The sequence below is a fragment of the Coturnix japonica genome, chromosome 2 (genome assembly GCF_054131305.1).
Source record: "Coturnix japonica strain WE chromosome 2, WE-NBRP24, whole genome shotgun sequence".
In the NCBI taxonomy this organism is placed as follows: domain Eukaryota; kingdom Metazoa; phylum Chordata; class Aves; order Galliformes; family Phasianidae; genus Coturnix; species Coturnix japonica.
In genome coordinates, this window is record NC_140664.1 from 50,440,434 (window position 1) to 50,468,115 (window position 27,682).

Below are 27,682 nucleotides of genomic sequence, written 5' to 3' on the forward strand. Positions count from 1 at the left end.
GTCACAGCTTAAAGTAACTTGAAATGTAAATATGTTTTATTTCCCCCTTTTTTTTTGGGAAGGAGGGGGGGGGGGGGGAGGGGGGAATGAGTAACTGCATTTTTTTTGAGGGGGTATTGTTTAAAGTCAGAAAGATTAACATCCTTCTGCACCATGCAGGAGTGAAACAGTTCTTACAGCATCTATGGAGAATGTTTTGCTCATGACGAGGTGTGTGGGGGTGACAGTTCTGACCACACAGCCTTAGGCAGGTGGTAGCATAAGCTTAAGTATGATATATGTGGATGCATATCTGAATAAATCTATCAAGTACAATGTAAAATGGATAATATTTTGTAGAAAATAGCATCAGAATTCAAATGAGATGTGATGGTTGAAAGGTATGAATATGTGAGAATATATCCATAGCTAATTGGATTCTGGTGACTGAATTTCTAAATTAATGCAGTTTTTATTCACCAAATGAAACATTTAAGGTTTCTATTTTTTCCCTTATGTCTATCTCATAATGCAGACCTTAATGAATTATAGTATAGCTGTCATTTGTAAGGCAATGCATCAACTTCCAGGGATACAAATGTCTGTTAACAAATGAATACTTTTTAACCTCCAAAAAATACCAAAAGGGGGGAAAAGGATCTATGAGTTTTGGAAGCTCTTGTGTAAGATCATTTTGAAATATGTGCGTAGAATTCTATCTCTTGCTAGTTATGCTTTATGTTTATAGTCTGAAAATTATTGATTTTTAGTTATTTATTTTTATTGTGGGGACATAATGGTTACATTTTACGAATATTTTGATGTCTCCTGAAACGTAGATTAGAACTAGAAGAACTGAGGTGGCTAGTGCCAGTTGTAGTACTAGAACTGGGCAATAAAACTATGCTAACCTTCAGGCTAGCAGCCAGCTCATGATGGAAATTCTTCCAGTACAGCTTTTATTCCTTCTTGTTCCGTGTCTGAGGGAGCCCTGGCTGGGAATCAAAGGGAGGAAGCTTCAGTGTAATGCAGTCTGTGAAGTTCCAGGTATCGTTGAGTGATGTAATACTGGAGTGCAAAAGCAGGTAGCGTATCGCATATCTTCTAAAGAACCTTGGGCTTGGGGTGGAATTTCAGATAGGATTTGATTTCCAAAGAATTTAGTTTTCAGAAGGCTTAGTTGTAAGGCTTCTTCTGTGTACATTCCTTTATTGATTTTGTACTTTGTGAAATAGAAACTCTTCATGATTTTGTTTTCCTTACAAGGTGCCACGTGTTTACCTTTGTCTTATTATGGCTATACCTTGCACTGAGTGCATGTTACCCTGGCTACCTCCTCCTCACATGTACTCAGATTAGGTTTATATTGTGAGCAAGTGTGTCCAGCCAAGGAAAATGGGCAAACATCCCTGCTGACCTGAGAAGATGGGACTCGGAACTATTTAAGATAAACATTTTAATGTACTCCGCTGTTTTCTGAGAGTCTAACATATTCTGGCAAATCCTGTTGTTCTGGTATTTTTATGTTGCTTTTGATTTGGGGTTGGATCCTCAGCATGCCAAAACAGGGAACATTACCAGCCCCTCTGTTGTTATTACGAGCTGCCATCTGCCTCTGCTGTTAGTTAGTGTCATGGCTCCTACATGTTGTTAGGCCAGGAAGAACTATCCAGCCAGTTAGAAGAGGTGGATTATCCCCTTACTTCATTAAGTGTGGGCTGTATATCTATGTATAAGATATCTATGGTGCCTTGACATTTTAAACTTGCATTGAAATCTATGTAGTAGAATTTCTCATATGTATACTAGCAATTCCTCTATGAAGATGTCACACATCCTTGAAATTTGGAAGCTGCAGTCAGTAAGGAGAGGTGTAATTAAAACATCTTTTTAAGATCCAGTTTCACTGTAGCCGAAATATGCCTTTCCTTTCAGAGCTCTGGCATTCATGCACTGTTTGATATTTTGCTTTTCTCTAATACTACATAAAGGAAATACCTCATTCTTGCAGCCATTACATTTGACCTGTGCGACCCTCTTTTGAAATAAATTTGATTGTAATGTGGTGTGCTGTTCAGATCAGAATAGGTCATTTGTGTAGTGTGGAATAGGACTGTACTGCCTTTGTTCTTTTGGTGTCTTTCATAGTTGCGTTACATTAAAATTCATATGACACAATTTTGTACTGTGCTGGCTGTGCTCATAGCTGAAACTTTTTTGTATCAGATTGGAATCCCTTTGTTGCCTCCTAATAAACTAAGCTGCAAGGATTTCATGCCTTGTTGAAGTGCTGTTTCCTAAAAGAAAAACAATTTGATGTCACATTAAATTAAAATTTAAAAGTCCAATTAAAAATGAGTGTTGTGTCACTTCGATTGTCTTGTTATGACCCAAATCAACCTTTGAAGACTCAGTCTTTTTGTTTGTTTGTTTTTGTCTTATTTTTGGTGCACTTGGGCTGGAGAACAAAAGAATCCTATTTAATGGAAATTTTCACTCGGTGAATAAATACTAGGGTTTATGTGTTTCTACATACTGAGTAGAATTATTTCCTGATTTGTTCAACTTATACCCTAATTCTGCTATCCAAAGAGAAAACTGTACCTACCAGTCAGTCTTGATTGAGTAATAAATAATAGGTTGCTCTTAGTCACCAAACGAAAAGTTTTACTTTCTATTTCTAACCATACTTTTAAATCATTATGAGGAGCTCTCTGGAGAGGAACATAGTGTTTCTCCTCCTGCCCTTAACCCTGACTTCAATCAATCAGTGCTATCAATGTTATGAGTGTGAAGCTGTGATTGCTGCCGAGTTATTCCTGAAATAGCGCAGTTTGCATGTTTTACAGGATCCTGATGTTTATTTGTTGCTATGTGTGTATTTAGGGTGAAGAAAGTGAAAGGAGCTGCCAAATATCCCAAGTCCAAAATCGTATATTGACCACAGTGGCTTTGCAATGAGGTTGAGATGAATGCAGAGGGCAGAGCAAAGGTTCTCATTTGAGTTTCCATAGCACGAGAAGTAAACAAACAAATAGAAAAACACAAGCTAGCAGTGAAGCCTAGGATGGATTTCCTTTCCATAGGTTATTTTGTGATATTTTCTGTGGCAAATCTGCTGATACTTTCTGAAAATATTGAGAATGGCATTTTAAATACATACTAACATGTGATCTGAAGTGTGCATTAGCATGAAAATAATTCAAGTGAAACTTTAAAAAACTAATTCCTATTTGTAATTAATTTATTTTAGTTTGAGTGAAGCTTCAGACCTACAGGATTTAGATGGCAGATTGCTTTCATGTAAAGGAGTTCATTTTTCATGCTAGTTCTAGACAACCTAAGGTAGAGAATTAAAAGGATTTTGCTGTAATCCATTAAGGACACTAGTCACATTTACTACTTAATACTGAAAGTATCATTTTAAATACCAGTAATTACTGCCTTCAGTACTTTTTTTGTGCTACAGTTACATGAAGGTTTTGCAGAATTAAATGGAAAACATATGGATTTCCAATTAGGTTATTATGGAAAGAACAATCATTTTGAGCTTTGGAGTAGTTCTTATTGATTAAGTGCATTGTGCAGCAAATGGAAAGAACTGTGTTGCAGCCACTGTAAAGAAGAAGAAAATGTCCATTTTTTTTCTTTTTCTTTGCTAATCTCTGCATTTAAAGAAACTTGTGAGCCAGACTTGTATTAAGTGCTTCTGAGTTTGCTGTTTCCCAGTTGCTTCCCTTGATGTGTTTTTTCACTTAATTCTCCAGAGGTCTGATAGCCAAGTATCTGTAAACTTTGTAATGGATGGTACCTATTTAAAGGGACAAATAATTTCTCTCTTGCAGCTAGCACGTTGCTTCCTTGTTACCAATGGATTATAAATGCTTCTATTTTACCCTTTTGTTTAATATCATTAGCCTCAGTGAGATTATACCTTAGCTGTATGAAGATTATGCCAAGTACTGTTTGTAGGCTTGACCTTCTTCCCTTGTCTATGTTGAGATGGCAACATTTTATTTGCATTTTGTCTCTCTTGTGGGATGATGGCCTTTTGGTTTTTCGTTTAGCAGGCTGTCATTTTTGTTCAATGATAGACAATAAAGACCTGATCAAAGACCCTGAAGTCAATTTAAAGAAAGCCATTAACTTCCATGGCTTTGGCTCGGAATCCAAGAGGGAACATTAGCCGGATGCATACAACACATTTTTTGTTGTTGTTGTAAAATGCCCTTCAAATACTGCTCAAAGGAGTTGTCCTTTCACAAATCAGTTATTATGGAAGGATCGTTCTCAACGAATCCTTGAAATGCACAAGGAATTATTCATGTCATTCCAGTAGTGACTTTTCTTTCTAGTTTTTTGAAATAATCTTGCTTCAAATCATTCATTCAGATTTTTGCAAGCAGTGCAAAATGCTTTATAGCGGTTGCCTGGCAACAACATATTCAGGCAACAGCATATGGGAACCAGTTGTTAGTTATACATTTATATATATAGCTGTACAGAGAGAATTCATTTTAGATAGGTACTAATGAGAAATTCTTAAGAACAACAAAAGAAGGCATTCTATGGAATGCTCTTAATTCTTTTAAGGACAAATAAATGTTTTTGTGTGTATCATAACCTCTAAAGTTTGTCTTTTTTATTTTAGGTTGTGTGAAAGATCTGGTAGTTTACCCTCTTCATAAATGCCACAATACTGTTAATAGACTCAAACGCAGTCACAGCAAGACATGTAAAATATTCTTCACCTTCAACAAAGAAGAGTACTTTAATATGTATGGATACTGATTGATATCCCTTGGTCTATAAATTAACAATGTGCTTAAAGCACAGCCTGGCTACTTTACCACATAGTGTAACCTCTCAGATCTGTTAGATTTAAAATAATAATTGTAAATGCTGCACTGCATTTTGCATATTTAATCTATTCAATTTGCTTTAGCATTCAGAAGGATGCTGGTTTTGTATTTTAGTTGACTGTTGTTTTGTTGAAAACTTTTTTTCAGATAAAATATACATTTCAGTTCTAAACACTGTGAGATGTCTGCACTTCAGTCAAGAAGGATAAAGGAGGAAATAGTTTATTTGCTGTAGGACAAATTTGCAAGCATAAAGACAAGTTGAGGGAGAGCAGTTGTATGTAACTGTACCTTAACACTTTCATATTGTGTAAATTCTTTCTGTGTATCAGTGCTATTTCACTATTCAGAACATATACTTATGCATCAAATTTGAGAAGGAAATTTGTATGTTTATTGTTTATTGCCATTAGTAAGTGATTTATAGAACTAAAATCCTAGTACATGTTGAGAGATTTCCAGACACTGAGATTTTCAGCTGGTGTGAGAATGGAATCTGCTGACTGCAGGAGTACTTTCACTGATTAGGGTAGGCAGAGTCTTGCTCAAAAAGCTAGGACTAAACTGTGAAGATTTTACAGATGAATGCTAATTTTGACATCTACTTAGAAAATACCGAAAAAAAATGATGTAGTCTGTGAAGTTCTAAAGAAATATCCTTTTCAGTGAACACCACTACTAAATAAATCTTCCATATTTTGCAGTGTTTTTACAATTGTGATGTGAAATGTCATTGCTGACCTACTGAGAGACATTATAGGACCATGCAATTAGAGCCCCAAAGGAATTACTGCTCACTGTACATAAATTGGGATAATAATTAATGGAAGTGTGTAAATCTTCTAAACTATAGCTTGCTCTTCTCTCTATCCAGCTGTCTCACTGGCCCTTACTGTTCCTGCTTGTTACCCGGACTGAACTTTGGAAAGGTGTGGTTGTTAGTCAGGAATTAGAAATGCACAATATTGATTAGATCTGAAGAAATAGATTACAGACATCCCATCTTGTGCAGGAACGCCTTTTCAGCTTGTTTCCACTACTTGTTCATAGCAAAAAGAGCTACTAGAGAAGTTTAATATCAGAGGTCTTTCACTGTGGTATAACCCTGTAAGCACTTTTGAGCAAGAAGCTCACTTTAGTTCAAGTACTTTCTGTTCTTTATTCTTGGAATATGATTTTAGACACTATTAATCTGAGGTCCTCTCCCCACAGACCCAGTTGATGCATCATTTCCTTTCATTTCTCTCAAAAATTTATTTTTCTAGCCTAAAGAGAACCTATGAAGTCATACAAAATAATAATAAAACCAAATTTTCTGAAGAAGTGGTCATAATTATTTCTTTTATACTGGACCTAGAAAGAGGAGACAACATTTGTAGCTGATATTTAGGCATTATTCTGATAAATATAGTTTATTATCATTGTTCTTTTTGTTTTTCATTTGACTAGTTGTAGAGAAAGAAATCTTAGATAAAATGCTTACTTGATATAGTGAATGTGTCATTAGCTCAAACGTGATGAGAGAGTATGAAAAAGTGCAACATATGAGGCCTTACTAAGAATGGAGAGATTTTCCATTTTAACTTAAGTTGATGTGTTGTTATTAATTGCTAGTTTAGTGTGACAATAAGAAGATACTTTTACATGACACTGTCTTGCTGATTGAGGTAATTTTTGTTAATGCGGTTAGAATACCAGTACTTTTTACAATAATTATTTTTCTTTTTGAAACTGTACTTTTAAGCTCTTTCTGTGTATACCTCAGCAGGATGTACTTCCCAGAGCAGAAAAGAACTGTGTTTTTAGCACAATAAAAACAATCAATAGCTATTTACTCCTTTCAGCTGCTAAACGCATTCAGTTCTTTCTGAGTTCTGTATCAGACAGTGAAGCTTCTCATAGGAAAGAATCCTTAATGAATGTGAATTTTGCCATTATGCAAGGTGAAAAATGATATCAGTCATATTGTGTACTCTTATGTTAATGATTCTTGCTTTTGAATTATGTGGAGTTAACTCATTGTCTGAGGGAGATTGAGACTGCACCTGGAATGACTTAAGCTTCATATCTGAGAATAAATTTCTTCTGAGTATCAAACTGGTACTTGATGCTTGGTATTATGCTCAAAGAGTTACATACTGCTACTGATAACCCTGCAATGGCTGAGAGTTATGGAGATACAAATGCAAAAAGAAATTCTTTCTAGGTGAGCTTCTTTTTGCCTTACAGGTGAATAGCATTTTTTGTGTATATATGTGTATTCATAAAGAACAACAATATTTTAGCAATAGAGCAAGAAAGGTAATTTTCCATAATTGTAACAAGAAGAGTAGTTAAACAAAGCATACTTTTTTTTCTGTTTTCTTTGTATCTTAAATTACCTTAGGGTTTTTGGAGCTCTTTGTGCTGTTAATTAAATAATCTCTTTCTAGAAAAGAGATCTTTGTGCTTGTGCAAAGAATTGTGTGTGAGAAGAGTTAAATTTTAGTCTTTCTCGGAGATATAATTTGTAACCTTGAGCACTTTGCTTCATTTCAGACTTAGACTTATTCTCAATTACACTAAACCTAGTGTTATGCCACATACATTGCATCTAAAGCTGAATTAAGGCTCCTGATAGTGCTATCAGAGTGAAGAATACTGTTTGATTAAATGGGAAACAGGCTTTCTGTGCTATCTACCTACACTTTTTGAGTTTTATAAAATATCTCTTTTTAGAGTCAGGACTTGTTCATATGGCAGAGGATTTGTTGTTTTTTAATATACCTGAGGAAAATATATTCTTTTCTTCCTCAGATTTTATTGATACAAGTAATTGCTTGTCAATTTTCATGAGAGAAGCAGATGTCAGTACCAGAAAAGCAGGGAGATCTGAAGCTGTTAACTTGGATGGGGCTCTTGTCTTTCTCACCTTATCTGATGCACAGTTTCAGCACAAAATCTGAAGTCTTGAATGATTTAACTTTTAAAAGTAGTTATCACTGAAAATGCTAAAGGTACAATTATTCACATCTTATCTGTCAGAACAATTCTGAGATCTGAAGCTGGTCCGTGAGGCAATTTAATAACTGCTAGAGTTACTGATCTGCATTTGCAGATGTAAATGTCTGGTTTCAGACTTGCATCAATGAGCAGTATTTGTCAAATGGAACAATCTCATTAAAAAGTGGAGTTAGTGGTGTTCCTAAAGGAACTTCATTTTGTTTTTGTTTTTGTTTTTTGCTAGTGAAGTGGTTGGCCATGAAAGACATGGGGGTTTTCTTATCTCCAGATCTTATGAGTTGCATACTCTTCCACAAAACAATTGAAAAACCTTTTATCCTCCAGGTTCATGTAAATCTTTCTACTTAGTAATACTAAGTTGCACATTTCACCCATAAATGTCTTGGAGTTTGCCATCTCTACAAGTCAACACAATAGGTATGTCCCAGAAACTATGAAGTCTCAGAGACCCATCCCTTTGGTACTGTAGAAATACATGTTCCCAATGTCAAAGCACTCATACATTGTCTTTCAAGGAAATCTATCTATGCAGTTTGTGTAATAATAATAATTAAAAAAAAGCAATTACAAAGTTGTTTTGCAAAAATAATTATGCAAGATCTTTAAAAAAAAAAAAAAAAAAAAAAGTTACCTAAACTATTGTTTGTTCAGAGTACTAATGCCGACATGATCCCTTTCAAATGAAGCATTGTAATAGTTAGTATTGTCAAGGCACTGGTTTGCTTTTAACCAGAGAGTCTTTCTGCAGACCTTTGAAATCGCTGTAAGATTTGTGTCCACTTTAGCCAGGTCTTAGCTCAAAGGAGAAGGTTTTAAAGGTACTGGCTGCCTTCCCTATCATATTGCATATTGGTTGAGCATATCCTCAAGCTGTGTCAAGACACTTTGGTAGTAATACGTTTAATGAAACCTAAGCTCTTCATCATATTACTTTTTTTTTCCCCCAATAATTAAATATTCTTATTTATTTATTTTAAATAATGAAAATGGCGATGTAAACCCATCCCAATGTAAAGGGAAGGGAAATGTTAAAAATAAGCAAAAACACTGCTTTTTTTTTCTGCATCGCAAATATGTAGTTGATCTAGACCAACTGTTTCTGGCATATATAATTGTTTTGTTAAATCTTGCTTTTCTGTGTAGGTACATATTTATTTGCTTCTGACAGTTGGTAAGATCTAACATTTTTGCATTAAATGCTGTGCAACAGGCAAAAATGTTCATCAGCAGTAAATCTCCATTTACATCTAAAAGTTATCTTGCTATGTGAATTATTGAAAGTGAAATCTACAAAACACTGAGATCTTACTTCACATACTGGAACAGAATTTCTGATAGCAGCTACTGCTGACAGTGGTGTGATATGTATTAAAAATATACATACATATCTATCAATATATAGTAGAAGGAATAAAGAGCAATACCAAGAAAACTAATTGGCGTATTCTGTTGTCAACAATTTCTGGTTGAAATTGTTTTTATGTTTTCAGAGTTCCTAATGAATTCAAAGATTGTGTAATTCTTGAAGACAGTATAATACATAAAGACTCAGTTTCCTTAATAAAAGACACTGCATGGTACAGGACTTGCCCAAGACCCTGAAGCCAGGCAAGGTATTGTTACATCATTGCTATTTTAGAAGATTGAGGTTACTGGAACAATTGACATGAATGACTGGGAAGGATCATTAGATGTAACTATTTTCAAGTACTTCTTTGAAATGAAGATACCTAGAAATTGTGAAAGAGAGACAAAGTAATAACAATTGCCAACAGAGAATATTGGTAACACCATATTGGATTTGGGTGTCCGAGATACTGTCAAGGCTGAAGCCACAAAATGAGAAACTGGAGTAGTTAGATGAGGTATATAGACAGCGAGAAGGAAACCTATAGTAGCAAGAATCGTGCTGCATTTATTTGAGGATTAATGTTAGTCTAGCAGTTTTCACTCAGTGTTTGGATGATATATTGCTTAAGGATTATTTTGGACTGGAGAAGAATATGTACATATTGACTTTGTATCTATTTTCTAGACTTCAAAATATTTTGTAAATGCTATTTTCACACAATCTTATCAAAATGAAATTTGTGTCCTTAGTGAGCCCAGAGGCTAGATATATTTCAACATCTCTTTAGAAATATATTTTCTAGAACTTCTGATGTCAGAAAACAATTTTTTTTAAAATTTCTTTTTTAAAACAAACTTTGTTTCTGCTGTTTCTCTATAATAGTATTCTAAGGCTTATGTTAATATATCTTCTAAAAAAAATATTCCAGGTGACTATCTTTTCCCCTGCAATCTGAACAAAGAATTGAGTTTAAAACTGTAGTGAGACGATGCTGCTCGTTCTTCAAAATTTTTCTCTTTTCCCCCTGTCTTCCTGCTTCTGTCTACCTGAAACATTTCCTAGACCATTTTGTAGGTAAATAATTGATTTTCTGATAGCAAATCTTGAACTTTCCCTTAATCTGCAAATTACTGAAGAGTAAATACCCGTTCTTATTTAAACAAACACAGTCTGCAATATACATAATTGATTTACTTGTGCTAATTAAAAAGACTTCAACTAATGGGCTGAACATCTCTTTGTCAGTAGAAAATCATATGAAGAAAAACAGCTTCTCCCTGGTTGTGTCAGGGTTTTTAGTCCAGAAGAATGTGTAAAAGTTTTAAATGATATTGATTTGCATTGACGTGAGGTGTATCCCAGAGCTGTGTTCTCCCTGATGCTTATGGCTGAGCAGAATGTACAATAGATAAACTGAGTTAAAACAAAATATTTGAAATGGGAAAATGTTCTTTCTACTCTGTAGCTCTCCAAAGTTAACTTTAAAGCAAAACTGCTCCCTGTGTAGCTTTTAAGATGATCACAACTGGTACTGAAAAAGGAGGAAGCTAAACAAGCAATACTTGATTACTAAGAGTACTTTAATTTTTGTTTATCAGTAGAGTCTGTTCAGTACATCAGGCTTGCAGTGAAACTGCATAGAAATACAAAAGAAAGGTGTTTGTGAAAAAATGGCCAAATTTGCCCTAGACTGTTCAAATGGCTTGGAAAGTTTTGTAGATTGTACACATCAGTCACAAAGCTCACCATGAATATGAATATTTTAGTCAAGTTTTATTTAGTCCTTTGTTTCAGCAGTTTCATAGAATTCTATCAATCCCCTGAAATGGCATTAAAAATTAAGCTGAAAAGTAAGTTCCTCGTTTTTAATATTTTCTTTTGGGATAGGTAGATTAATATGTTTAAGAAAGTGTTAATAAATGAGATTTGTTCAGATTTCTTTTCATCTTTTTCATAGAATTGTTGAGGTTGGGAAAGACCTCCAAGGTCATCTAGTCCAACTGTCTGCATAACACCACCCTAAGTACTCCATCCACCCCTTAACATGCTGAGATGATGACTCCGCATCTTCCTTGGACAACCTTTTCCAATGACTCACCACACTTTCTGGGAAGAAATTTTTTCCTAATTGTCATGGTTTTATGGTCTTCGATATTCCACATCATAACATCATGTAGTGTTCTGATAATTAAAGTGTTAATGCCCCAATTCTATACACCAAAGAGAAGCAACTACATTCCCTAGAAGACTTTTCACTGTGCTGTTATTATTCCTGCACAGGGGGAATGCACATTAGGTGGTGGAGGGTCATCTGATGCTCTCTGGCTGTTCTTTGGCTTTTCTCTTCAACGATCTTCTCCTTCATCTCTCCTTGCTGCTGCCCATCCTGACTGTGCACACTACATCAGTATTACTGTAAGGTCTACAGCTTAGTCTCTCATTGTATCTGATTAATTAGCTTTGATTCTAATTATCTTGCATTCTGATACCATATTTAGTAAATTTGTTTCTTCTCGGATTGTTGTTGCTTTTAAAGTTATTTTGGGGTCCACTGTTTTTCTCCTCTGGAGGCGTGGATTTTGCAAAATCCCTCTGCCCCACTAGTCACGGTACTGGGCTGAACCAGCCCGTAAACCATTGACACTAATATCCAATCTCCTGGCACAACTTGAGACTATTCCTTCTTGTCCTATTGCTAATTACCTGGGATAAGAAGTCTCCCCTGAGCCTTTTCTTCTTCAGACTGAACAATCTCAGTTTCCTCAGCCACTCCTCATAAAACTTGTGTTCCAGACTCTTCATCAGCTTTTTTGCTCTTCTTTGGACATGCTCCAGGACTTCAATGGCTTTCTTGTAGAGAGGGGCCCAAAACTCAACACAATACATCAGGACAGGGGGATGATTGCCCCCCTGGTCCAGCTAACTGCACTATTTCTGACAAAAGCCAGGTGCTGTTGGCCTTCTTGGACACCTGGGCACACAAGTTCATCTGAGTTCATCATCCCCAAAAAGATGGGACCCAATGCCAACGGTTGGGGAATACCACTCAAATCAGAATTAGGAGTGTTAAAAAGCCCAACTTCCAAAACCTCAAGTTGAAATTCTTGTGTGATATTTTGTTCTTTGGACCAGATGCCTTAAGCATAGGCTGTTAATCCCTGTGCCCTAGTTACAGCAATTAAGGTTCATGAAATATAAATTTTGTTACTTATGCATCTCGGTTTCTTCTTTCTTCCATTTCAGAGTTAGTCTGAAATATTAATGATCACATTTAATGCCCTCTATTATATGAATTGTTGTAAGTATTGCACTCTAGTTATCTTCAGATGCAGTGAATGACATTTTCTAACACTTAGACTTGAATGAGTATTATGGTGGTAAAGAAAACTGACTTTAATATTGCAGTTTCTTGTAGGCCTGCCTCTGTCTGCAGTCAGTAAAAATGCTGAAGTTGTTCAGCTCTTTGGAACACCACAGTTCTGAACTGTTGGTGATTCGTAGTGCAGCAGCAACTGGAAATGCCAAATAAAGTTGTGGCTGTGGTCCCTGCTTGGAGGAGCGTGTGCTCCTGGGGCACAAAAACTCTCCTCAAAAACAAAACTTCATTTTAAAAAAAATTTTTTTTTTTCACTGAAATATTCATCTCTCTACCATCCGTTTTTGCCTATTTTTATCTATGTAAACATATTTCCAAAAGTTCGATCTTAATAATTCTCTCACTTGGTGATTAGTCAGGTCACTGTCAAAGCGCTCGTGTTATGTGATTTTTGTTGGAACTGGGGAAGATATTTGTAGGGCACGAAGATACAAACACTTGGAAAAACAGTTTGGTTTAGATATTTGAAAATTGAAAGCAATAAAAGAAGTACTGTTTGTACAGCAACAGGTATAGTGATGTGTGGGATGCACTTCTCTTATGTAAACACAAAAGCTCCCAAATGAAAAATTCATGGCCTTGGAGAGTGCTTTTTTTCCTTTTCTAAGGCAAAAGCATATGCCACAGTAAAACAGTTACATCTACTTTAATGGGGCTGGGGAAGAGGCACTTAACTGTTCTTCTGCAAGAGGAATGAGTTAATAAACTCGACGTGCAATCTGTCTCTGCTGTAGCTTTTGGCACACAGCAGCCCTAATTGGTTGAAGCTATTGGGGCCTTAATTGCTGATTTTGCAGTACTGCCATGTTTACTGATAAGGTTTAATGCAAGCTAAAATTTGTTAACTAGAGAGAAACAGTCACACTTGCACCAAGAGTGTGAGGACAAACAGCAGACTTTGCTGTAGTACCAAATGACAATGAAGTATTGCAGCATGTGGCATTGTTAGATTTCCTGTTTCAGGGTATTGAAACTGAGCAGAAGAGCAGGAAAATGCTCCTGAGTTAGACATTGCAAAGCTATTACTGAAACAAGTTTGTGGTGGGAGTGCTAGCTTGATGTTTGCTTCACTGATTCATGTGACTTTCAAATATATATATATATATATATATTCTCCTGAAGGAGGGCAGATGCAACTCTTAGGTTTGCATAGAGCAAGGAGATCTGGGATCTGGGGTGTGTAAAAGGAGAAATTCCAGTAGTGTCTGGCTGGCTAAGATGATCTACATCAATAGTTTCATCTTTCTGATATTTAATTTCGGCTTAATGTCAAAGTTTATTTATTAAGCTGTGGTTTCATTCAGGTTTCTGAATATGACAAAGGCTGTGTGCTAAATAGAGGACCTTTGAATTAAAAGTTTGAAACCTTAGGCCTTAAAATGAGATATTCTAGTGTTTATTTTTAATGCACTATTATCACATTGTAATTCAGTAAACTTTTAAGCTATTAACCCGCTATTCCTGAACTATGTTAAAATCATTTCTATTCATATTTGAATTTTATATAATACTAATAAAAATACCCAGAAGGTAAAAAGAAAAATAAATTTAAATGTGTCTTGTGTTAATAGCGTAGCATAGTATTCTCAAATTGTGAGATTTTTTGTGCCTTGAAAATGTTTTCTTGTATTGAATACATAGCTTGGAACAGAGGGAACGTAAAGTGATAGATGGGTGAAAAAGAGAAGATGGTGTGAATACCTCTTGAAGGTTTTTGTCTTTTTTTTTGTCTTCACCTTTAATACTCGGCCCTGTATTGAAAGAGATATGGTTTTTTTTATTTGCACATGATTAAGATGTATCTTCTTTTCTTAATGGTCTGTAACTTGAGGGTATTCTGTAAGCCATATATGTCATCTTACACAGGTCATAAGATGTGTATTAATCAACATAACTGAATGTGTACAGAAGAGCACATAGTTGAAGAACAGAATGGCAGTGCTTTAATAAAATGTTTATTAATGCTCAGAAGATGAGGAATGAGGCATGTTCATCAAACATAATAAGACAAATAAAGCAAGTATTATATTATTTTTTTCTGTGGTTTAAATTGAACTTATGTCTGACTCTGCTTGCAGACTTGGAATCCACATCAAACATGCTAACATAATAGATGTGTCTATTTCAATTAATTGCTTATAATGATTGTAGATTTTCTATACCCTTTGAAAAATGTTGATTCATACAATATACTCTATTATGTAAATTGTAGCTCTGTACGGGCCTTAGATGGTAAAAATGTAGGTATGAAAAAGGAAAGATTTTTATTTTCTTGTAATATACACAAGTGGTGGGTTTTGAATTTCTTCATTGTATTGTATCCTTTGCAGACGCCCATAGTGCCGAGTAGTTCAGCCTTGAAAGACTGACAAAGAATAAAATAAGATAGTCATCAGCAAAACTATTTTCCACAGATAAATGCATTCCAAACTGAAGTCAAGAGTGGCTGAATCTCTCAGTGCTTTTAAAAACATCTGAAGTTCACTGGTGCAGCTATAAGAATGGATTTCGTCTTGCCAAACTGTTCAGCAAACTCTTGTGGCTATCCGCAGAACGTATAGTTTTTTTTTTTTCATTAAGCATGTATGATTCAGGACCTATTATCCTATTATCCATAGATGCAGATAAATGTACCTGAATTTTAGTAAAATTTGAACAGTGTGGTACGTCCAAAAAGCTCTACAGAAAATGTGAGTGTCATTCTGAAACTGCAGTGGCAATGTTGCTAATCTGTGGTCTCTTTGCCTGTTTGTGTACCTCATTGTGGGGAGAAAAGAAAAAAAAAAAAAAAAAAAAAAAGTTACTTTAATTCCTGTTGCTGAGAAACAAATATCAAAATGCGTGTGCTCTGTTAGCATAGAAAATGGTTGTTAGTCAAATAGCAGTGACAGCAAAATTATGAATTTCCTGCAGCTTTTTCCTTTCAATTCATTAAAGTGTGAAGAGGAGAAAGAAAAGAAAAACTGGAAAACAAACTACCATGTTCTTGATCTGGGTAACACCGCTGCAGAAATATCAACTCTGTTATGTCCTGTCCTAACTATCTGATCTGGATGTGCATACTAACCGTATGCTCATGTTTTAAATTTAATATTCTACCAGTAATTTTAATATCACATCTTACTGTGTGAACTTCATACAGGGAATTGCATCTGCAGTGACTACGCTTTAAATAATCATTACTTTTATTTAATCTCCTATTCCAATTATTCTCTTTTGACAGCTTCTTCCACTCATATTTTAAGCAGTGATATGGAATTAAAATTTTGTAAGTTGAGAATAACACTTCAGAAGCATAAAGCATTGTTTTTATCTTCATGTGAGCGTATATTATTTTAGATATGGTGTTTTTACTACCTGCTACCATACAGAAATAGCCTATCCAAGAAAAAGTGAGATATTTCTATCCCTTTTTCTTACTAGCAAATCGAACTTCTGAAATTTACAATTTGTATTCTAATATGCATTAAACATTGTGGAATAATGCATGGTATTTACTGCTTTCTGTTCTATTCTCTGTTAGAAAGAACATTACCAGAAGCTTTGTGATGTAGTAACCTTAAGAACATGGCTTAGAAGTGCACATTGTCTAAATAAATGAATATGAAGGTGTAAAAGAACCAAAGTATGACTGTCTGTTATTATACTGAAACTGTGCAGAACCACTCAGTTTGTCAGGATTAACAAATTGCATAGCAATTACTTTTTCCAGTAATGATATACTTCTTATAAAACTATACTTTTTCTTACTCTGAAATAAAAAATGAAAGAATTATTTTGCTATTATTCCTTTCTTTTCTTCAATCAATAAATGGCTCTACCAAACTACTAGCATGTTGTTGTCATGGTGACTACATTTGATTGAGGACTCTTGGGGTGATTTGAGTAAGTAGTTGAGGTGTTTGCAGATGGAGGAGGCTCTTCATAGGTTGTTTTTGCTTTTTGTTTTTCCTTTTGTAAACTCGGAGGAGTGTGGATAATGTCTCTAATGCAGATATTTATGTATTGCATGTAAATGTTGCATTCATATGTGATTAGTTATAACAGTATTTATTAATTATAACAGTAGTTATACTGTTGCTAGATCCGATTGTACTTATTTTGAGTATGTTCACAGTGAAATCCATTTGACTAAAAATTCTTTCTGTCTTTAAAAAGCGATTAGTTAAATAATATAACCTGAACATAATAAAATAGATGTATTTAGGAAGAAAAAAAAATGTTAATAGAAGTAGATGCATGAAAATGTCCATTCCTCAGTTTCTTCTAAAATATTTCCTTACTGTGCTTATCTAGTGTGTTCTCTATTATTTGTGTCTGACATTTGCTAATGACAAACAGAAACAGTGACAACTTATGTTCATTTCTATCATCTACATCTAATGTGATGTTATGCAATGAAACGTGGAATAGATTGGCTGCTGCTAATAAACTTGACTTTGTATTTTGGTTGGCCATTTTCTAAAGTATGTGTTGCAACTTTGTATCGCTATATGATGATTTAGTTTTCTTTAAAGAAGAAATCTTTGATACTAATGTAACATACAAATGTGATAGTAGATTTGCTGCACAAGTGTTGAAGCACAGTGGTTTAAATTTGAAGTTGTTGGCTATATGTGGCATTTATTTTATTAATAATTTTATTGTTGTGACTGGAAATCATTGAACTGTGAAATTTCAGATAGTTGACCAGTCGCATTTGAAAACATGTCTGAACGTGTGCTGTCAGTTCTTGTTTTCAAAGAAGGTAAAACAAGCCCAGGATCTTCCAGTTCAGTGATGCTAATCATATGTGGCCAAGATAGATACAAGGCAGAAGTAATAGGGAAGATGATTCCATGCTTTAGTTTGATGTTTTTGTGCACTCTTTACTACCTAAACTAAAGCAATTCAACAGACATCTGTGATGAATAATAGAAAATGAGCAGCTATATTTTGTGTTTTAATCTCAAATTCTCTGAATCTTTTCTGGCTTAAGCATCTGCTGTCAGTGCTGTCGAGTCAGCAGCTTGTTTCAATTCAAATGTTCTAAACTCTGAAAATTAACTATCCTGCTTCTATTTGCCCCACAGAAGGAACTTCTGCTGGCATAGTACCCTTTTGTTTTACCTCTGATCTTAATACTCTTCTATTATGACTACCTAGGCTTCTGTCTTCAGATATTTAGTTCTGTCCAAGGTCATATAACCCTAACTTCCCAAGCCTTAGTGGCAGCTGGGAAACTTCATTTGGCAATATGACTATTTTACCTTTGGGCTCAGGGAATGTCAGCTCTCTGTTTAAGCTTTGCTCTTTACTAGTACATTCTCCACTGGAGACCTAGAAAATTGTAGCTGGTTAAGATTGTACTTCTTTTTGTTTCATTCCTAACAACATCAAACTGCCTGTTTGTCAGTGTTGTTAATTCCCTTTTCCCTAACAAGAGGAGAAACTGAGGGGATGCATAAATCACAACTAGTATTGCTTAGAGCACCTTTTTTCCTTTAAGTTATTATTTATAAAACCAAGCAATTATTGTCGATAGCAGAGAACAATTCATACAGCACGCTTATTCATTTGTTTACAGAGAGTACTTGGTGCCTGCTGGTAGTTAGTTTGCACAGTAACTTTGCAGAGCTAGTCTGGCTGGATAGCCGGAAGCAGAGGGCTGCCCTAGCATACCATGAGCTTCTTGGTTTGTGATCAGAAGGACTTCTCCTCTCCTTAGGTCTGTATATGGTGCTGTAGTTTTGGTTTTCATATAGCTGCCTTCTAGGATGGGTTCTGAATTGTTCAACCAGGTGTTGGTGTGTGCCCCTGGCCTTTTCTTTCTGACACATGTTTGGTGTTGCTTATGTATCATCTTCGGCAGTCTCAATGGGATGGTCGACCTCCAGAGCTTGGCAGTCTTATCAGAAGCTTTCACATGCTACTTTGTCAGCACTGTTAGGGTTGAGAAGCATTTCCTCTCTCTGTCCACTTGTTTTCTAGTAACTGCTTTCTATGTTCAATCTTCTAGATACTTTTAGAGCCCTGTCACACAGAGGCAATATAAAAAGGGCCATAATGGCATCCAGGAAGACACCTGGGTTGATTTGCTGCTGTGTAATCTCTATGAGTGATGGCTGACATCTTTATCTCAAGCTGCATGATCTTACTTGACTCTTTGTTGCATTTTGTTCTGTCACTTCTTCTCTGTCTGGCTTTTCAGTCATAATCATCAATATTAGATTAAAACTGAATGGAGAGATTCCACAGAGGGAGTCTTGTGCTAAGTTGAGGGGACAGTGAGAATACAAGCCATTCTAAGTAAGAGAGCACCAAGATCCTTATTTTTAAGTGCAGAAACTTGATAGAAGTTGGTTTTAAAAATTCAGAAGCTGTGGCTGCTCATTAAATACTGCACTTTAAGTGTCCTCTTTAGAGCTGTTCAGCAAAATGCACTGTGTATGTCTTTATTTTTTGGCTCTGTGTTTCTGCAGTGGTACTGTACTGATGAAGAAGCAGGAGGCTGATTGAGCACATTATAACACCAGTGTGTGTAAGGTTTGAGAAGGTTTAGACATGCGGACTTGCTCAAAACAGTAAACATTTTGCACACAAGTCTGCTAAATAGACCTCCTGATATCTGAATAGGAATTAGCTGAATGTTTCTCTTTATTCATAACACTTGTTGAGAAGTTTGTTGCCTGACTGAATGTGCATTCATATTTTTGAATATAAAAGCATTTTTGTCCTTTTACCGTAAAGTCTGTCTCTTTTCAAACCTGAGTGAAATGCTGATTTATTAAATGAACTCTTCTTTCAGTTACTTATTATCATTTATTTTCTAATTAAGTTTGAATAGTTGAAGTTATTAAAGGACAGCATTTGACATTGACAACTACTCAATGTTGCAATTGAGTTAAAAATGATAATTTCATGTTGCAGTGCAGAACAAAAGGAAAAGTACTATTATGAATAATGGAGTCTTATAAAGAACATCTGAACAGTCATGGCTGAAGTGAGAGACCGACAGGAATGCAGTAAAGGAATATATTTCATTTCACAAAAATGACCTTAGACAAATTGTCAAGTGCAATTTAACTGATGCAAAAAACTCTTTAAAATTTGTCTCTGTAACTTTGCTTAGGAGGCCATGTATAGGACACAGTGAGAATTTCACCTATCTAAAGCATTTCTGAATTGTCAGTCACTGCAGTAACAATGTGTCATATTGATTTGAAATCACTTTAGTATGTGCTATGACAGAGGCTTCCTCCGTGCACATTTTTCGCAATTTTTCTCATGACTTCAGTAGAGAAATCAACTCCAGAGTGACAGGAGATATGGGTGGTTTAGAGTTGGATGCTCCACCCTCTAAGAAAAAAGGAAGATCCTGATTTCAGTCTGAGGATTTTATGTCTTTTTTTTTTTTAAAAAAAAAAATTTATTTTTCATTTAAAAAAACAAAACAAAACAAAACACAAAACATAAGATCACCTAGATTGATACAGTACTTTAGAAATGATGCTATTGTACTCCTGGTTCCAATACAAGTAATATATTAAATTATGGCTGAAGTGCTTTCCTTATACTGTTTGGTCTTTAATCTTTTTGTCAAAGGTAGGAACATGTAGATATACTCTCACACTCATTCAGACCAGAGAACTTACTAAATAAGGCTCTAACAAAATTAAATTATATATGTGTAAGGCTGGCTGTCTAATGTGTGTCAATTTTTATGACTGGAGAAGGCTCCAGGAAAACCACATATTTCAATATTTGAAGGGAGCATATAAACGGGAGGGGGAACGACTGTTTTCAAGGATGGATAGTGATTGGAGAAAAGGGAATGGCTTTAAACTAAGATGGGAGGTTTAGGTCAGATATTAGGAGGAAATTTTTCATGCAGAGGGTGGTGAAGCACTGGAACAGGTTGCCCAAGGAAGTTGTGGATGTGCCATCCCTGGAGGCACTCAAGGCCAGGCTGGATGTGGCTCTGGTCTGATGGTTGGAGACTCTACCCATGGCAAGGGGGATGAAACTAGATGATCATTGTGGTCCTTTTCAACCCAGGCCATTCTATGATTCTATGTAATTGAGTTCTTGGGTTCAGTGCTTTCTTGCTTTTACTCAAGAATCGAGTCCTCAGTATTTCCTTGTGTTTTTATAAAACAGCTTCAGCATTTTAAGTCTGAATGTTCTTTGGTAAATCTCTTTGTGGTAATGCAGCATCATGTTTTTACATAGATTTCTCCAAAATGAATACCTCCTATTTATATCTATGGAAATTGCAAGAGATATAGAATGCTCGAGAACACTATTTGATAAAAGTTCGTAGCTACAGAACGCTGCCTCTTTTTTTTGTTTGTTTTTTGTTTTTTTGTAACAGCTGTGCATGGCCATTCAAAGTGTTGCTTATTTTTCATATTGCTATTGCCACTCCTGAAACGCATCACCCAGTGCCTCGCTGTGCTCACATACACCACGGGTACAATTTTTTTTCCATATGGAGGAATTAAATTCCATACCTTTCCTTCCATGTCAGACTGCCACTTTCCTGTCATCTGCTGCGTGGCAGCAAGATGTGATGGGCTATTTGCAGGAAGGTTCTACTACTATACCACCTATGTCTGCCTCTGACATTATGGGCTAAGTTAACAAATAGAAGGCATTACTTTCAGAGCAGACCTTGTATGTTATCATTGTTTTCGATTATTAGAAGTCTTTGAAGTCAGAGTCTATTATGTGTAACTTTTTGTGGGCAATTTTTTTGAAGCTTACTAGTGATGAAGTCCAATTTTATATTGAGTTTAAGTTTATATTCTGTTTCACTGCCCTTTCTTATCAACAAATCTAATGCACCCTCAAACTTCCTCCTAATATCTAATCTAAACCTCCCCATCTCAATTTAAAACTGTTCCCTCTTGGGAATCACACGTGCTGTAGCGTTTGTGTTACATTTTAGCAGTCCAGATAAGAAAAGAGCAATAACTGGGAAGTGTATTGTCCATGTATTTTGTTAGGATGCGATGAAGCTGTTATAAATCTCCTATGCATCCTTTTGTGTTCCTATGTATCTGTGAGACTGTGGAGGTGAAGTGCCCATATCCTCTTCCTACTGTGCTGTGAGTTGAACAGTGAGATCTGTACTGAGGTTGCAGCTGGATGCTGAATATAGGCATGTATTTACAAGCCAATGATTAATTTTTGAGCGTACTCAATACATCCTCTCTTTTGATTAGCAGTCATCTGTACTGCTTTCACCAAAGGTGGGTTAGCCTAGGCATGCAAAGGTATTAAGACTTAGTGTTCCATGGGGTATAATGTGATTTTTCAGGAGGATCTAATTCAAATCTTAAAGTCTGTGCACTTTGCATGTGATCTTTTAATACCTATCTTTCTATAAAACACACAGCTGTATGAAGTAAGGCTGCAGTGTTAAAACTCCTTTCCTCCTCTCCTATCCAAATATATATATATATATATATATAATCCTGCCATTTTTTGACCTTTTAAGGTGGAGAAACCAATTTGGATAATATAAATTGGTTTCATTTAATGGTGTTTTGTTTCTATTCAATAACAAGATTAAAATAATTTAGTGCCTATTTTTAGCTTGGTTTGCGTTCATGAGGCTACTTTAATCAACCTGACTTTAGAAAGGATCCATTACGTTAAGCTTATCCTTAGCTGCAGATGAAATAATTCTGGATTAATGTCATCAAGGTATGCTTTGAATGTTGGCCTAATGTTGATAGCATCCACAGTAAAACTTGAACATATTATTTTTTGTACAGAAATGGGAGTAATTATCATTTAGTGATACATTCATGTGAGGCTTTTTTTTTTTTTTTTTTTTTTTTAATGTGAGTGGGTTGTTTTGAGAAGAATAAGGATACTGACAGAAGAATAGCAATTAGACTGGCACTTAATGACAAAGATTGAACTTAATATTGTACTATTTAGTAAAGAAAATAGTTGCCTTAATACTCATATAGTAAGATGCTGTTTTAAAGGGAACCTTTTTTAGAGAGTAGTGCAGAAATTTAATGGCAAACAGTTTTTACTTCCTCAGTATTTTATTCTTCTTTTCTGACTTCACAAAAATTCTTTAACTCCCACTTTCTTAATCAGAAGAATGTATTATTTTGTCTCCAATATCCACATTATGGGAAATATCGTGAAGCTCATGTTGTGTATGAGCTTATCCTTTGCTCATCAGGACTAAATGCACCAGAGTTCATTCTCCTATTTTATGATTCATTGGTTAAATACAGGGGATATTTACTAAGAACATGCCTTTGCTCTATAACAAGGCTGTTAACTACTCAGTAATGGTAGTAAAAGTATGAGCCCTCCTAGTAAAAACAGGGAATTTTGAGCACCTGACTTAATTTAACTCTCATACTTAATTAGAGGTATACCTATATCTAACCTTAAACACATACAATTTCATATACTGTGCATGTAGATATATATATACTATTTAGTAATATAACATGTTATATGGTTTTTAATTGCGAAATGAAGTTCTTTCATTCATGACTTCCAAAGCATCTGGTCCACCAGTTACATTTGAGAATGCATGTCTCTTCCTTCTAGTCTGAAGAGCTTTTGTAACTACAAATAGTTTTCCATAGCTCATCTTACTGCCACAAAGAATATAAAAAAATTCTCATGGGGAGAAAAATCATCCTAAGGGATTATATCATTTTATGTCATCATTAATTCTAGTGTTTTAGTTCTCTTAAATGATTTATAAAGGTCATAGTGATAAAGACAGTACATTCTAAGGTGCACAAAATACTCAGTGCTTACACTTTTTTTTTTTTTAATTGTTGTTGTTTTAAATTTGTTCTTTTTTGTAGGAATTATAATCTAAGTTCTTTGTGAATGTTAGATCTCAGTTTGTACTTCAACAGAACATGAAAAAATTGAACTATATAAATATAATGATTGAGTTGATTTATAGCATTATGATTATAATTAATGTGTAGTTTGATATTATTGAATTTTTTGTGTAAACCAAAAGAACAATTCCAGTTTTTAAATTCTTGGAGCTCATAGTTTGCAATTTGTCCTTATTTTGGGCAGTAGATATGTTATTGAATAAAGTAATCTTTTCTTTAGCATTTACTTCATAGTTAGATTGTAACTGAGGAACTGTTGCAAAGATCCTGTTTTAGGGAAGCAAAGACAATACAAGAAAGAAGACATCAGATAGCAACAAAATGTTAATAGTATTGATGAAAAGTTTGAAATGTGTGTATGGAAAAAGATGAAGTTCACAGCTGAACTATTATGCCTCTGTTAAGGATTTTTCTTTTCCTTATTGTTTTGGAGTTAGAGTGACAAAACTGCAAGATACTGAATATAAAAAGGGAAAATGTAATATATGTAAAGGCAGAGAGTGCAGTTATTAATTTTGTTATGAAAAGTTATCTGTAAAATCAGAAATATTTTTCTGACATAATGCCTGGTACTGTGCTTCAGTTTCTCCTGGACTGTTTACAGCTGGGTTGTAACATCACTTCTGTTTATTTATCTGTTGGCATATCAGCAAGTTGTAAGATATTTAACCTTTATTTTATTTTATTACTACAAAAACAAAATTTCTAGGACATGATAAGAGAAAATGGAAACAGTTTTTTATGAAATTATATAATGTTGATTTTTCTTTTGACAGTTAATTGCAACAGATCAGAGAAAGTTAAAATTAAAGCCTGGAATAAAAGCATCATTTTAATGTGTGCACAATTTAGGCAAGCCCATCATTCTAAATAACATGGCAAATATAATTGCCTTATTTGTGATCTTTGTATTAATTGAAGTAACTTCAGTCAGATGTTTTTTAATTTTGCTTCTATCTGTAAGGACACATCTTCTATTGTAATCGTAGGGAAGCTATAAAATCCAAACCCAGAATGCTTCTAGCAAACCTTCTAGCATGTATTCAGAGCTGATATGAACCGATCTCTGTGGTGGTAGAACAGCACTCCGCCTCACAGTTAAAGTTTTCCCTTAAAACATTTTTGTCAGAAAAATGATACTCTTGTTTTGAACAGAAATGGCAATAAAAACATAATCCTGACACAGAACTGTAGAATCATCATAGAATGACTTGGACTGGGAGAGATCGATCTTAAGGCTTACCCAGTTACAGTAAGAATTAAAAAAAATATATTACTACTAATATTTTTGTAAATGTGTTTTCCTTTTAATTAGATGGGATGGGAAAACAATTGGACAGATTTACTTTAAGAAGAAAATGAATCAAAATTAGAGAACATGAGACAAACATCTGAATAATTCTGCAGAATTTTATTACATAAGTCTTACTGATTGTTCCAGGGAACAATGCTATTCAACAAATAAGCCTTTTTACTCAGTCTACTTTGTAGATAACTACCTGAAGTCCATAAAGTAAGGAAAAACATTTATGAAATATTAACATCATCATGAAAGTTGAAATATAGTCCTACCAATTTCATTGTGTATAAAATTTAAATTAGATTCTGCTGTCTGTGAATCTTTATGATTTTTCTTGGGGGCTCCACAACATTAACTTTAAATTAAAACAAACAAACAAACAAACAAACAAAAAAGTTAAGTAGAACATCTTTGCAAATGAAATAAAGTACTCTGTTTCTGTTTGTTTGGTTGTTTGTCTTTTAAGAGACCAGTATGAAGAAGAATCTGGTTGAACTCTCCTGTGTAGTCAATAACGTTTGCCAATGTGCTACTGGTAGAATTTAAAATTCTTCTTCTGTTCCAAGCAAAATTTCTTTTGTAGAAGAAATTACTAACTGATATGCCAGCTCAGAGTTAATAAATATTGCTGTTCTTAGCGATCAATGAGAAGTGATTTCACAGAAGTCTTTCAGGTTCAGGCATTATAATGTTTTCCATCCCTGTCCTCTCTCTAATTGTCCATCAGAGGTGTCTTTCTTAAACAAATTGCTGTAAAAAAGACATGGAATAGCAAGGGGCAGAGTGACTGTGGGGGATGCCTACCCACGTCAAGAAGGGAAACGAGAGTAAGAGAAAGTACAGTCAATCTGTAACACAGTTTTTCCTTTGATTATAATTCCCAATTACAAGGGTAACACCTTCTATCAGTTTGTGGAAGACTTAATGATATTTTTATTTATTAATTATTATTATTATTATTTATTATTATTATTATTATTGTGATCTTCAAGCTATCCTCATATTCTTGAGGAAGATGACAGAGTTACTTCTTTTTGCATCAGTGTATTGGAGGTGAATGATAGCATTTATCATCCTTCACATTGCTGAGTACTAAGGCAAGACAGCCCATTTCTGATTGTTTGCTACTCAGAATAGCAGGGCAGGGGAAAAGAAGGCTGTAATTTCTAGGCAAAAGTCAGGTACACAGGTAAGAATAATTTCTCATAATTTGGAAGTGAGGTGGGTTTTATTATCCCTTAGGTGGTGTTGAAGAGGTTGCTTACCCCGTGGGTAAACTTGGCTGCAGAAAATCACCTTAGTTCTTTGAAATTTTTGTGCTGCCACAGTTTATCTTGACTTGTGTTGTAAATTTACATTGGAAAAAATTTGGTTTATCTTTTAAACTATTGCCTAATGCATGAGGCAGTTTAGAGACTGGGAATAGTTCATTGATCTGCTTTATAGAAACCTTATTCTGCTCTTTGCATGGAATATATCCTTCAGCAACTTGATTTCCAAGCAGTTAGCAGCTGTGAAACAGCTTATGTGAGACATTGCATAATGGAAGACTCTGGCCCTAAATCTCAGCATATATTGCTCATGCTATTTGTTGAGGCTGTTATTGTCATTGCAGTGGCACCACTTACTTGCAGCAAAGCAAATGGCACAGTAATCATTTATATGAGTAGAATCACACATGTAAATTATTTATCCAGAGGTTGTACTGTAGTGTGGGTTTAGTTGCTTTATTATCTTATGTATCCTTTTTTTGCTACTGACATTTTGTATGAGCATTTGAGTTTGTCATTTTTAGGGACGCTTATCCAAGCTTTTTGAATACCTGCTGTTCAGGAACGTTTTGATTAAATTAGTGCTTTATGGAGTCATTTTATTATTCATTCCTAATGCCAAAGATATTTGAATGAGTGTTTATTCAGAAGGTTACTTTAAATGACAGAGTGCCTTTTTCATAACTGATACTGTAATCTTGTTTTTTATTAAAACACTCCATGAACTGTCGTGCTTGGGTTTCACTATATTTGTGGGACATTTTATATTCTGTATTAACTGATTAATCCTCCTGCTTGAAGTTTATGAACTCCTCAAATCTGTATATAATTCTGCAAATCCAGATTATAAAGCTTTTAAGCATTAAGAATCACGGATCTCTTGGGGACCTAAATAATTACACTATTTTTTTGCCAATGAAACCGAGACATTAAGAATCATCGTGTGTTTCAAGTGTTCTGAACACAGCGGGCTGACTGAAAGTGTTGCTCAATCATGTATTTCTTTTCAGCTAGCTGCTTAGAAGCTGGTTTTGAAGAGCTCTTCCCATACCAAAAATGGTCTTTCAGATATGACTAGCATGCAGTCATTGGCATGGGTAGGCATCCAGCCTTCTGAACTTCATTTACAACAGGATACTTAGTCTTTCATTTGATTTCAATCCACCTTTTGTACTATTTTTTTGAAAAATCTATTAGAATGATTCATTAATGTAGCTAATTAATGCAGTCAATCATTTGGAGAATGACTGCTGAAAACTAGATTGTAAGAATGAAGAAATTACACTAGTATTTTAGAAACATTTTTGGCCTACTCCAGAGATAACTTTTTCAGTTTTGAGTTACAAACTTTGAAATACGCTAATTGTGATTTGAAATACTCTGTGTAGCCTCTGAAATTCATCTGTTCCTGGTTGATTTATTTTGGTATTTGACTTTTATGCAAGCCTGATTCTTGTTAAAGTGATACTGAATGGCCCATTTTTCTTAATTGCTTTGTGCATGTAATTAAATATAAAATAAAAAATTTATTCTCTCATTTCCTTGAACAAAATGCAAGTTAAAGATGTGACACTTCAGAGGGTTTTTTTTTGTTTGTTTGTTTGTTTTTTCTTCTCATTTTCAAGGAATGTCTCCAAAATGACTAGAGGTAAGAATTGCCTTTAAT

The 27,682-nt window shown here is 34.8% G+C and overlaps 1 protein-coding gene across 3 annotated transcripts in view; it reads left to right on the forward strand.

Moving 5' to 3' along the window:
- The window catches only part of DOK6 (docking protein 6), a 245,358-nt gene that overhangs the window by 1,822 nt on the left and 215,854 nt on the right, over positions 1–27,682 (forward strand). The window lies entirely within an intron of this gene.